Source organism: Schistocerca piceifrons, chromosome 1 (genome assembly GCF_021461385.2).
Source record: "Schistocerca piceifrons isolate TAMUIC-IGC-003096 chromosome 1, iqSchPice1.1, whole genome shotgun sequence".
NCBI classification, from domain to species: Eukaryota; Metazoa; Arthropoda; class Insecta; order Orthoptera; family Acrididae; genus Schistocerca; species Schistocerca piceifrons.
In genome coordinates, this window is record NC_060138.1 from 659,885,528 (window position 1) to 659,898,165 (window position 12,638).

Genomic DNA, 12,638 nt, shown 5'->3' on the forward strand with positions numbered 1-12,638 from the left:
CTTGCCGTCTGTTAAATTTAGTTCCAACATATGCATATTCTCTTCGCACCTGGCGCTGGGGCTGTAAGGGCCTGCCGTCGTCTAACAGCAGCACAAGGAACTCATCACCGTAGTATGCAATTTAAATCTCCAAGCTATAATCACACTCTCACTTCTTGACCATCTTCGATATTAAAGTCCGTTCATCTTTCGCAACACTTCTATTTCCTTACCTACAAATTTCAGAGAAGCCATCTGCTTGCATCGTAAGTGTGTAAAAATAATCTATAATATTCCAAACTGCACTGTAGGAAATACAATCAGCCACTTGTGGCTGGTTGCAGTATTTCATACAGTGTAATTTACGAAAACACTGCGGTGTTCTCTAACCAAAATGGACAAAACAATATAATAGTCTATTTTTAATCCTGTTACTGTGCAGGCAATGTTCTTTCTACATTGACGAACAAATGTGTGCCAAATAGTGAACATCATCCGATAGTGCGAGATATTGTCGAAGTTCTCAGCGCGTCCATTGTAAAATAACAACCAAGCTTTGGAGATTACCTTTCTCCCTTAGCCAGAGGCAAAACAGGGTACTATCATTCCTGTTTATGTCTGCTCCAGCAATACATTCTACTCGCGATGACAAAGAAGAACTAGTCCTCGAAACATTGAGCATTATTTCAAAATAACGTAGCCAGAACATGGAATGTTTGGGTATGAAAGCGTACAAGGTAGTTCTTGTTTCCAGCTGTAATTACGATATCAATTTGGCATTATTTAAAAGCACAAAATGTCATTCATTAGGATACTTCCATATATGTGATGTTCCGAAAGCCGTGTCCCATAGAACAAATAGAGTGAACCAGAACTCCACCGCCAAACTTTCAAAGTGTTAGTATGGACCAAAACAAGAACAAAATGTGCACTAAACAGGACCTCTAAAACGCATAACAAGAAAAAAAGTGCAGTAAACGAGGGCTCTAAAGCGATTACTTTAAGAGCTATGGGCATTTGTTCAGAGAAAGACGTATTTAGCAGAAGCGAAGCATCCATTTTAGAATCCATATTTACTGGACATTTTTTCCTTGTTTTGGTCCATACTATCTCCTCTGAAAGTTGTCGGTCGAGTTCTGGTTCACCTTATTTGACCTATGGAACATGACTTCTGAACCAGCCTGTAGTAATAGGAAAGTGCTGGTAACATAAGTATTATTTAACGGTTTTGTCAACTTTGATGCATGAACATTTGCATCAATGGTTCACCTTATTTGCCCTATGGAACATGACTTCTGAACCAGCCTGTAGTAATAGGAAAGTGCTGGTAACATAAGTATTATTTAACGGTTTTGTGAACTTTGATGCATGAACATTTGCATCAATGGCTCGAAACTCTTCGAAGTTGAATTAGTGTCATGAAATCAATGATCCACGAATTCTGTAACTGCTACCGATATCCACATATAACCTTCATAATAACACAGAGACGGAAAACCAATACTAGCAATGCTGCAATTAACTGAATTACACTGAGGTAACGCACGCCACGGGATAGCGATATGCATATATACAGATGGGGGTAGTATCGCATACACGAGGTATAAAAGGGCAGTGCATTGGCGGAGCTGTTATTTGTACTCATGTGATCCTTGTAAAAAGATGTCGGACGTGATCATCGCCGCACAACGAGCATTAACAAACTTTGAATGCGGTATGTGAATAGGAGCTGGACGCATGGAACATTTCATTTCGGAAATCGTTAGGGAATTGAGTATTCAGAGATCTACAGTGTCAGGAGTGTGTCGGGAATACAAAATTTCAAGCATTATCTCTCGGCACGGACAACACAGTGGCCGACGGCCTTCACTTAACGACCGAGAGCAGCAGCATTTGCGTAGTGCTAACAGACAAGTAAAACTGCTTGAAATAACAGCAGAAATCAATGTGAGAGTACGACGACCATATCTATTTCGATATTGCGACGATGTTTGGTGTTAATGGGCTGTGGCAGCAGACGACCGAAGCGAGTGCCTTTGGTAACATCACGACATCGGCTGCAGCGCCTCTCCTCGCTCGTGACTGTTGGTTGGACCCTAGACTGGAAAACCGTGGCCTGGTAAGATAATTCCTGATTTCAGTTGCTAAGACCTGATGGTACGGTACGAGTGTGGCGCAGAGCGCACGAAGCACGGACCCAGGTTGTCAAAAAGGCACTATGGAAGCTATTGGTGGCTCCATAATGGACATGGAATGGGTTGGGTCTTCTGGTCCAAATGAACCGATCATTCACTGGAAATGGTTATGTTCGCCTACTTGGACTGAATTTTTATGGATTGCAATGCATCGTGTCAGCAGGCCACAATTGTTCGTGATTAGTTTGAAGAACATTTTGGAACATCTGGCCACGGGGGATTGTACGACATGGATTCCGTCAAACTTTTGTGAAACATAACAGAGAGCTCAGCTTTTGCGCGATATCCTGCAGCAACAACACTTCCGCAATTATGGACGGCTATGGGGGCAGCATTGTTCAATATTTCTGCAGGGGACTTCCAACGACTTGTTGAGTCCATGCCACGTCGAGTTGCAACAATACTCCGGGCAAAACGAGGTCCGACGCGATATCAGGAAGTATCCCATGACTTTTGTGACATCAGTGTATAAGGAGCACTTTTGAAGCGAAGTTTTCAGTATCTGTCTCGGGTTCTTCGGCCGAGCCAACAGGCAGTTTGTCTTCAGTACCTCACAGTAACATTAGTAACTCATCAGTAGCAACGCTGGATTGCGCGCCATATAATCAGAGCGGCGCTCACTTGATAGAACACAGGAAATGAAATGTATGGGAGATAGACATTGGTGAGGGAACAGGATGAAGCGAAATGCCGTTACGGAAAGTCCATGGCCAGAAGGCATCGGTAAAAAAAAAGTGCGCGGGACAAAGGAGCGCAGAGCGTCGGTTTGGGAGTCGGCAGCGGGCGCTGTAGCGAGCGCAGAGGCCCAGGCCCGGCTCCGCCAATGGCGAGCCGCGACCTTGTCCGCGGCCGATGACAGTGAGGCAGGACCTGCGCTCACGTCACCGCAGGACCTCTGCGGGCAACACCTCGCCGCGCCGCGCCGCTGCCAGGGCCGCGAGCCTCGGCCTCGCGCTGCGCTGTGCTGAGCCCTCCGCCTCCCACCCAACTACCTATATTTGGATAATGATACAAGCTGAAGAAATGTATCAAAATTTGTCACGGCCGGGACGTGACCCGTGTATAAATTTCGATTCATTTCTTCAGCTTCTGTCATTATCGAAGATAAAAGTTCAGACTCGTATGTCTCAAGGAAATTTTATTTCCATCAGATCTACTTACACTGCGTTTGCGAAATTACCCGCTGCTATTCCCCTTGCACAATAACACGGGCATGGGGCATCTGATGTTGACGTGGACGCGGGCGGGAAATCCATCATCATGAAACACACAGCCCGCGTCACATGAGACGTGCTAGTTAACGTGATTTGTGACTACGGCACTCTTCGGCGACAGCTGTAACCTGTACCTGGTTCCCAAAAAAATAGCTTCTTTACGAAACTGAACGCGTGTTAAATTCCTACGGTAACTGAAGAGAACTTCACAAGCCAAGATCGCTGAAAAACATTTTACTAGATGACTGGTTTCGACAGACTTATGCTGTCATCATCTGATCTTGTGCTTTTGAATCTTTACAACATATTATACGTCAGTGTCACAAGTTTCAAAAGTTTAAGTTCCGATGATGAAAGCATACCTCTGTCGAAATCGGCCTTTTTTTTATTTTGGCATGCGAAACTTTCTTCAGTTACCATACATTGGCGATCGCCGCCGGACAGGTCAGGAATATATTGAATTTCTACGTTAGCGCTATTGAAACGCACATTTCCTCCCAAGTCCTTGTGCTAGTCGTGTTGCTCTGTCAGCAGGATACATAAATAAAAGTCTCAATATCCATGAACATGTTACAAGGCAAAGAGAAAAGTTCCATGTCCAGTCAGTAAGGACATTAGCTTATAAAACTCCACCATTCGGACAAACCCACTCCTGTAAGAGAGAGGACTTATATCTACATAGCCTCGAATAATACACAAAATATTTGTATTTTAATAAGAAAGTCCCACAACCTTTTACAAAATGCGAAGTTGGAAAAAAAAGTTTCGATACAGCGATCTCGCTACACTTTGTTGATGGTTCAAATGGCTCTGAGCGCTATGGGACTTAACATCTGGGGTCATCAGTCCCCTAGAACTTAGAACCACTTAAACCTAACTAACCTAAGGACATCACACACATCCATGCCCGAGGCAGGATTCGAACCTGCGACAGTAGCGGTTGTGCGGTTCCAGACTGAAACGCCTAGAACTCCTTGGCCACATCGGCCAGCACACTTTGTTGAGTAACTCGGTGTCTCTACCATCTACGCTATGAGAATTTCTACAGCAGAGGACCCAGTATTTCACTTACGATTCCTGAAGGCTTTAATCGCTGTTATGTTAACTGACGTTTAATTATAACAAAGCGTACCAAGAAGGGCGCGTTTTTGATGAATCTTCAATGCGCAGTTGCCTTACAACGGCGAAGTTTTATAGCGCGTTACAACATGAAAATAATTACTGCTGACAGGAAAACTTCTATAGCCACCAGTATAACGTTTACTGTCATTTTACCGCAACAAATCGTACCAATAATGACGGGTTCTCGATAGATTCTCAATGTTCTGCTGCTCAAACAGCACATACTCACAGGGTGTAGGTTATAATATAAGACCAACGAAGCATACGCTTCTGTCGAAAACTATAAATAGAAAACCTTTCGTAGAAAGTTGCCAAAATATCACAAATTTATTTTTTGTTTCCCGCGCGCCAGTGGTTATTCAAGGTGGAATAACAGTTAGTGACGACACAAAACTCATATAGCTTTACACAAATGCTTGCTAACTAGTCTGGGCGATGACGGTTTAAGCGGTTGTCAATTTACATCAGCAGGTGTAAAGCTCACCTCAACGGTATATGCACGTGCCAGACGGATCGAAACGTTTGACGTTCGACTGCCAATCAGTCCTATGATTTATATAAATTACTTATGAATTCTTTCCCCTCTGCCAACGTTTGTTAACGTGAAATATGCCGAGTACCACCATGGTTTGGAGACAACATTAAACTGCAGGTCAAAGTATAAGTGGCAGGGCGAAGGTTGATTCACACGGCAACCGAACATGAAATCATTCGATGTTGTTGTTGTGGTCTTCAGTCCTGAGACTGGTTTGATGCAGCTCTCCATTCTACTCTATCCTGTGCAAGCTTCTTCATCTCCCAGTACCTACTGCAGCCTACATCCTTCTGAATCTGCTTAGTGTATTCATCTCTTGGTCTCCCTCTACGATTTTTACCCTCCACGCTGCCCTCCAATGCTAAATTTGTGATCCCTTGATGCCTCAAAACATGTCCTACCAACCAGTCCCGTCTTCTGGTCAAGTTGTGCCACAAACTTCTCTTCTCCCCAATCCTATTCAATACTTCCTCATTAGTTATGTGATCTACCCATCTAATCTTCAGCATTCTTCTGTAGCACCACATTTCGAAAGCTTCTATTCTCTTCTTGTCCAAACTATTTATCGTCCATGTTTCACTTTCATACATGGCTACACTCCATACAAATACTTTCAGAAATGACTTCCTGACACTTAAATCTATACTCGATGTTAACAAATTTTTCTTCTTCAGAAATGCTTTCCTTGCCATAGCCAGTCTACATTTTATATCCTCTCTACTTCGACCATCATCAGTTATTTTCTCCCCAAATAGCAAAACTCCTTTACTACTTTAAGTATGTCATTTCCTAATCTAATTCCCTCAGCATCACCTGATTTAATTCGACTACATTCCATTATCCTCGTTTTGCTTTTGTTGATGTTCATCTTATATCCTCCTTTCAAGACGCTATCCATTCCATTCAACTGCTCTTCCAAGTCCTTTGCTGTCTCTGACAGAATTACAATGTCGATAATGCATCTGAAATTGTTGAATTCAGATAGACCGGTTACGGAACAAGGCATCTACGTCAACAATTCTCACGAAGAAATTTTGACACTGATACTGCAGGAGGGAGGGAGGGAGGGCGGGAGGGAGGGAGGGAGGGAGGGGGAGAGAGAGGGAGGGAGGGGGAGAGAGAGGGAGGGAGGGGGAGAGAGAGAGAGAGAGAGAGAGAGAGAGAGAGAGAGAGAGAGAGAGAGAGAGAGAGAGACTCATCACTTGCTAACATCGGAAGTTAATGTATAACTATCGCGCTCACTCATTTTATAGTTGTGGATTTTGTGCTTTTGTGTCTTTTTCGACTTTTAATTTTAGTTACCTTTCTTTTCTTAACATTTCCCAAAGGTTCTGTCAGGAACTAAACATTTTCCCTATTAGTGTTCTTTCACAAAACGTGAAAAAATATCTCAAGGCGAAAAATGATTTAGCTTTCACAATACTTGGACAAAGAAAAAGCCTACACTGTGCACAAATAGGCCAAGACATTCATGACACAAATTTTGTTAGGTAAACTACTTTAAACAGAGACAAAATCACTTCTAGTAAACGAAAAAAGTAAGAGTTTTTGGCACCTAGGAAAGGATACGAAAAATAATGCGCAAGGTAAAAAGATCCATGTATTTCCTTCTAAATGTTATTTTATATTTATATATGAATAGATTTTCTCGAGCAAATAAATATACTATAGTATTCCTTAAACTCATCTGCAACGTTCCCTCCAGGGCTAAGGAAGTGACGTTGTCTTGACGTTCCGTATAGTGTCCAACGTCTCCGTTTGCGGTGGCATTTGCCTTTCCGTCCGTTCCATGGCATTCCTTTGATGCTCAGTGTGAATCAACAGTAAATCGGTTCAAAACTTAGGCAAGGAAACATCACTTCCTATACGACGTTGGATTTGTAAAAGTTGGTTATCCCCTTTTTGCACGGAGGTCTTCAGTTTCAATGGGAAAGACACCATGCTATAGCACGACAGAACTTACTACACACACAGTGAATATAAATTTAGCTTCTGATTTTATTTATTTATTCATCGTATGGCAACAACAGCAAACATTGACAAGTACATAAAGTTTAATTTTACATGTATATTTAGTTAAGTATTTACATATACTTTTGTTTTACATTTTGGCTCAGACTGTATACACGTTTTTAAACTGTGAAAATTACTGACTACTTTGACTGATATAACTGCAAGTTAAAAAAGGAAGGTACATTTAATCATAGTTCAATATCTAATGATTCAAGCCAACTAACAGCAGAGGGAGTAGCATTAATAAAGTCACTATATGGTCCAGGATACTTCCTCTGAGGACTGTTTCTAACAATATGTTGAACAGTTTGTTCTTGGGCCCCACAATGATGAAAATGTTCAATCAAATCTCGGTAAACTAGTGAAACTAGCACACTGCTGGTTCAACTACAGTACATGGAAACAAAATATAACAGAGGGCTATTTCGGGCTATTACGTAATGCAGCTAAACTACGCAACTTGCTGAGTGTTAAGATCCTAAATTAATGCACAAGATTTCAAGCCCAGGGTTTGCAAACAGGCCCGTTTTTATTCCGCCAATAAATTCTGCATACATTGGGGAATGACAGTAACCTCATTCGGTATTCAGTAGCAGTTCCATAACAGAATGGAAAGAAACTGTAATTATAGTGTGATGAGTTTAACATCGTAATCCGCTATCCAAAACCTTTACCTTTTCTTAACAGTGGAAGTAAGTTAACCGTTCTCCAGCAATTGGCGGCAATCCTCTGAAACTCTAGCAGTAACTTAACAGCACTGAAATAAAAAAAAAAAAAAAACAGCGGCGTCAGTTACGATGATCCGGCGTGGGACTTGATTCTTTCATATATTTTTAGTCTGAACTGGTACATTTGCGACACTGCACGCCTATGTTTCGTTTGTACGTCCATGTGATATCACTGCCAAAGCAGAAGTAAAACGCTTGTTGTTTCTCTAACGTTTCCAGTTCGAAAGTGCTTTGTGGTCTCCGACGGGGGTTGGCTACAGAGATAAAACTTAGCAGAGGTGCCCAGTGAGATCAATCTGAACTGGAGAGAATACTCGAAGGCGTATTTGCATACAAAACCGTGACGTCGTTTGGCGGGTGTGCCATATTGGCGAAGGGGATTGGGGGTTGTTAGCACAATTTGTGCTTGCGACTTTCGATCTATTATTTCATTGAATTAGAAACTAATCCTCAACAACGTCACGTAGTATCAGTAAACAGTAATTTCATTTCTCCTGTTAAGCAGAACGATTTAGCCGCTTGCCCTGACCTGTCATGGTACCTGTGACGTATTGCGTCACGGATTGGCTTCATGGAGTAGTAGGCAGTAGTCACTCCGGTGAGCTAGTCTTGAGCTCACTGGAGCTGCCGCCTACTCGGTTGAAAAAGAAAATACGTTCAGAAACGTTATTGAGGCGAGCCTAGACAGTGCTTTCAGTCATTTCCAGTGATGGTGGTATCACAGGACAAAATGCTTACACTTTTCAAAATGCGCAGTAACGAATAATTAGTTTCTGAAATGTGCGACTTAACTTTTATTCATTGCTACAATTTTTAATCGAGATACAACAATTTCCTACAACAAAACACTGCAAAATATCGGCAACTTCCCAAATTTTCAAAATGTCCAGATTCTTACACCAGCTACGCCGAACGCAGATATTAATATTCTGTGCTAGGCACAAATGTTTCGAAGGTGGGTATATAGCATTTGTAGGTGAGCTGAACAAAATAAAATGAATCATTGGCGACCAGCAACGCACACGCGTCAGCGTCGGAAATCGTTAATCTGCAATGCTTCTCCTCAAAAGAGGTAATAATAGCTCACAAATCATTCACATACGAGAAACAGTGGGTACAAATACATTACTGTGGCTGCGATGCTTTAGCGCGAATAATGCTGCAAACTGCGTTCCCAGATTTTGACGAGTACACATAATACCCCCCTTCCCAAAAAAGAGCTATGTTGGTCTGGATGCCGATGTGCCGAAACGAAGTAGCACTAGCAGCACGGTGTGGTGCTGTACAGCCTAGCAATTCAGTCGCGACCACGCAGTTATCAGGAACGAGCAGCGTACGTGGTTCGCTGGCGAGGGCTGCCAGCACGCTGGTCTGGGACCCTTGACACTGCACAACTGCTGCGTATTCCGCGTTGTGCTACATGCGCACCAACAAACTTTTAATTGTGAGGGGCTAACAAAATCCCTGACTTTTACAGTCCAGCACCCAAGCAAAGATCCTTTGCCACGTAGAGATTAAACTTGAAAATGTATCGTAATAAAATCACCGCCTAGTCGGTAGAACGCAAACCATATGTAGGAGAAACGGTGCAGGGGTGCAACTGCGAAGCAAGCTGCAACCGAGCAGCGATGAGATGTGAGTCGCCAGTCAATACAAGAACAAGTTTACATAATTTCATAACTGAAATCAACTAGTATTACAGCAGCTAAAACGACATATGCAGACGACATAAGAGAGAAAACGAACGCCGTAAGAAGAGAGCTTTTACACAGGTGTGCTATCTAGCGTTGCGGAGCATTCTTGCGTTGCCACGCCATCTGTTTCTCCCTCTCTTGTTCTCGTTTCGCTTTTACTTCGGGAAGAGTAAATGCGTAAACTGAAGTCTCTGGGAGGTTTACATAATATTTCGTAGGAAGAACGATCTAGCAGAAAGTTAAACGCTCGCTGCCTAAAGCGAATGAGGAATATTTTGACGGTAAAAACAATTTAAACGTCATACAGTATTGTTGCCTGCAAAGCAGTATCCATGCTGTCTGCAAGATGTTGACATAAGCTCGAAAGACTACAAAATCATGACTTCATTCTGTGTGGCCCCATTAGTCATACTTTTATGTACATAGAGACGACTCAACAACAAGAATGGGGGCAGTTTTCGTCTTGTTGTAGTCTGTAAAGCTTGCTGCAGATGCGTTATGCTGGCTATCATGAATGCGTTGCAACCAAGAGACGGCTTTCTCCAGAACTACTTCTTGTGCCTTTCGTTGTCTGAGAGGAATTCCACAGCCGTAAAATTAATCTTTGGATACACTAAAGGTAATTTCTAGCACATCCCGTAAAATTCCACCACTTTTACACGTACCAAATGAAACGCTGGTACCGAACACCGACATAAAGCTGAATATGTGGGAATTTAAGTTTTAAGCATTTGTATCCCATCCTGGACACAAGGACGCACGGCTATGTTACCGATTATTGGTGGTAATTACGAATGATTTTTTTCCTACTTTGCGACGAAATTAAATTGATCCACACTGCATAAAAAATAACTTAAGCCCAAATTATTTTTCTCCGAGATATAGTGTAAAATCGGAGAGGTTTAATGGAATGTTGCAAATTTGTTAAAAATGTTGTCAAATAGGGCAATCTGGCATAATCTTTGTATAATTGAAGATATGATATAGTTAAAATGACACGTTTACATGAACACCAAATATAATTGCAAACAACAGATTAAATCAACGTTAAAATCAGCCAGTACAGGCAAGACTAATCCCTTTTCGCCGTTTAAGAACTCTCAAGATATACTTGTGTGCTCCTTTATGTCCACGGTAGACGGGAACTGCGACCGAGACACTATCTGATCCATACTTTGGAATGTAACATTTATACTGTTGTTATCAATCACTAGAAGGAATTACGACTGGAGAATTAGTGCCGGCACTCCCGCCCTTTGGCCGCTTCAATTTTCCTACCAACACGTTTAGCCTAGGTAATGCAGGAATTCAAAGACAATAGAGCTACTTTCTGTTACTTTGCGATAAAAGTTTCTTTTGTCCATGAGACCTGTAACATGGCTCGAACTGAATCCTGCCAAAGTCGTATTTCTTTCCAACAGTTCGCATTTGGTTCTCTGATCTGATTTTGTTAGGAAGCAGCTCAAGACAGCGTCAGTGTGTGTGTGTGGGAGGGGGGGGGAGGAGGGGGTGTTACACTGGAGGGAGGAGGTAAGGCTGGGTGGTGTCAGTATCGCCGTTTCTAAATAATCGATCCTCCAGAAACACAAGTAACGGCCGCCAGCTGTCAGCACTGGTCAGCGACTACGTGCTGTAACCGTCGTCAGACGAAAGCTACTTCGCAGTTTATTCTTTCTACAGTTAAAGACGACGACACAAGAATCAAAATGACATTCGCACTTACAAATTACCTTATTCCAAGATTTCAACCTAATTATTAACATAAACGAAATCTGGTCTTATGACATGATTCATACGCAACACGCTATCACCGGTGCGGGACATTTGATATTGCAAATGTCTGCCAAACTTTTAAGAGACGAGGATGAAGACGAGGATGACACGGCGGCCGGTCAATATCGTTGGGACTTCAGGGCCTGTTCGGGAGGAGTTTTAGTTTTTTTTTAACTTTTAAGAGACTGCTACCTTATAAGTCATAACACGTAATGCAGCATAAAAATAGTCATATTACGTTGTAAAAGATGAAATGTCATGTGTAAAAATAAGCTTCGTCGAAATATTGCCGGTTTTTTACCGTTATGGAAAATGCTCTTATTGAAAGTATCGAAAGTAAAAATTCATTTGTAAAAGGCAGTGTGCAGGAAATTAGGATTTAATATTACATCAACTGCGAGGTCATAGCAGTCTGAACACGAATTCCGATAGGCCGAAAATGGGAAAGAGCAAATCAGATATAGCGAAGGACGATACCGGCAATCGCCATAACAGATTCACGACAAGTGTAAATCGTTAACGTCGGACAGGGCTTTGGACCGCGCCCATCCCCAATGCGATCCAGTGTGGTCACCACAGCTTCACTTTGCTCGGTCCCTGAACATGAGTTTAAGGTCTTCACTACCTACCTCGCTTCAAAGTGAGTCAAGCGGCTACCTTGCACCTACGCTAAGAATTTGGACTAACACATCATAACTACTGTAGTGTACGTCTACGTTTGTAGAAACAAATCGAAAACTGAAATACATCGTTCATTACAGGAAAATGAAGTCTAATTTCAAACGCAAATAAGGAAAAAAAAATTGTTACGGCATTGAACCTATTTTCTGTTACTTCTCTTTTCTATAACACCGTTACCTGTAGTGTTTATTTATTCGACGCGCCTGTTATTATCAAACTAAGTGAGACATGAGAAACAGGAATGTTCATGTAAGTACAACAAGCAATTAAAACTTGTATCCGCACTTTGAAATGTGTCTGCGTTATGCTGAACAGTATTACTCAAATAAAGCAAAAAGACAAACAAAATAATATGGATTGCAATGGAACAGTTAAATCTTCTAAGACCAAAGTTTTAGCGCAAAGTAAGAAATTTAAAATAGCTGTCTCATGATTGTGGGAATCTCGGGTTACTTCTAACACTGTTACCTCTGAAAAATCTGGATTACAGCCACGGGAACAAACGTATTGCTTCCACTGTCGCGTTGTGCTAATGCGCATCAGTAACATGATAATGCATACTATTTAGTTGCAACAGTTAAACGTGTAACCTCGGGGCCACGCCTCAATGGTGCTTACGTTGCGCAGGACATCAAACTCGCGCCTCACCGAAAATAATCGCCCCGCTTTTGCATGTCAGTTGAGTGAGTGGCTACAAACTTTAT

At 42.1% G+C, this 12,638-nt stretch overlaps 1 protein-coding gene across 2 annotated transcripts in view; it reads right to left on the reverse strand.

Moving 5' to 3' along the window:
* The window catches only part of LOC124805514 (DNA-directed RNA polymerases I, II, and III subunit RPABC3), a 496,564-nt gene that overhangs the window by 344,945 nt on the left and 138,981 nt on the right, over window positions 1-12,638 (reverse strand). The window lies entirely within an intron of this gene.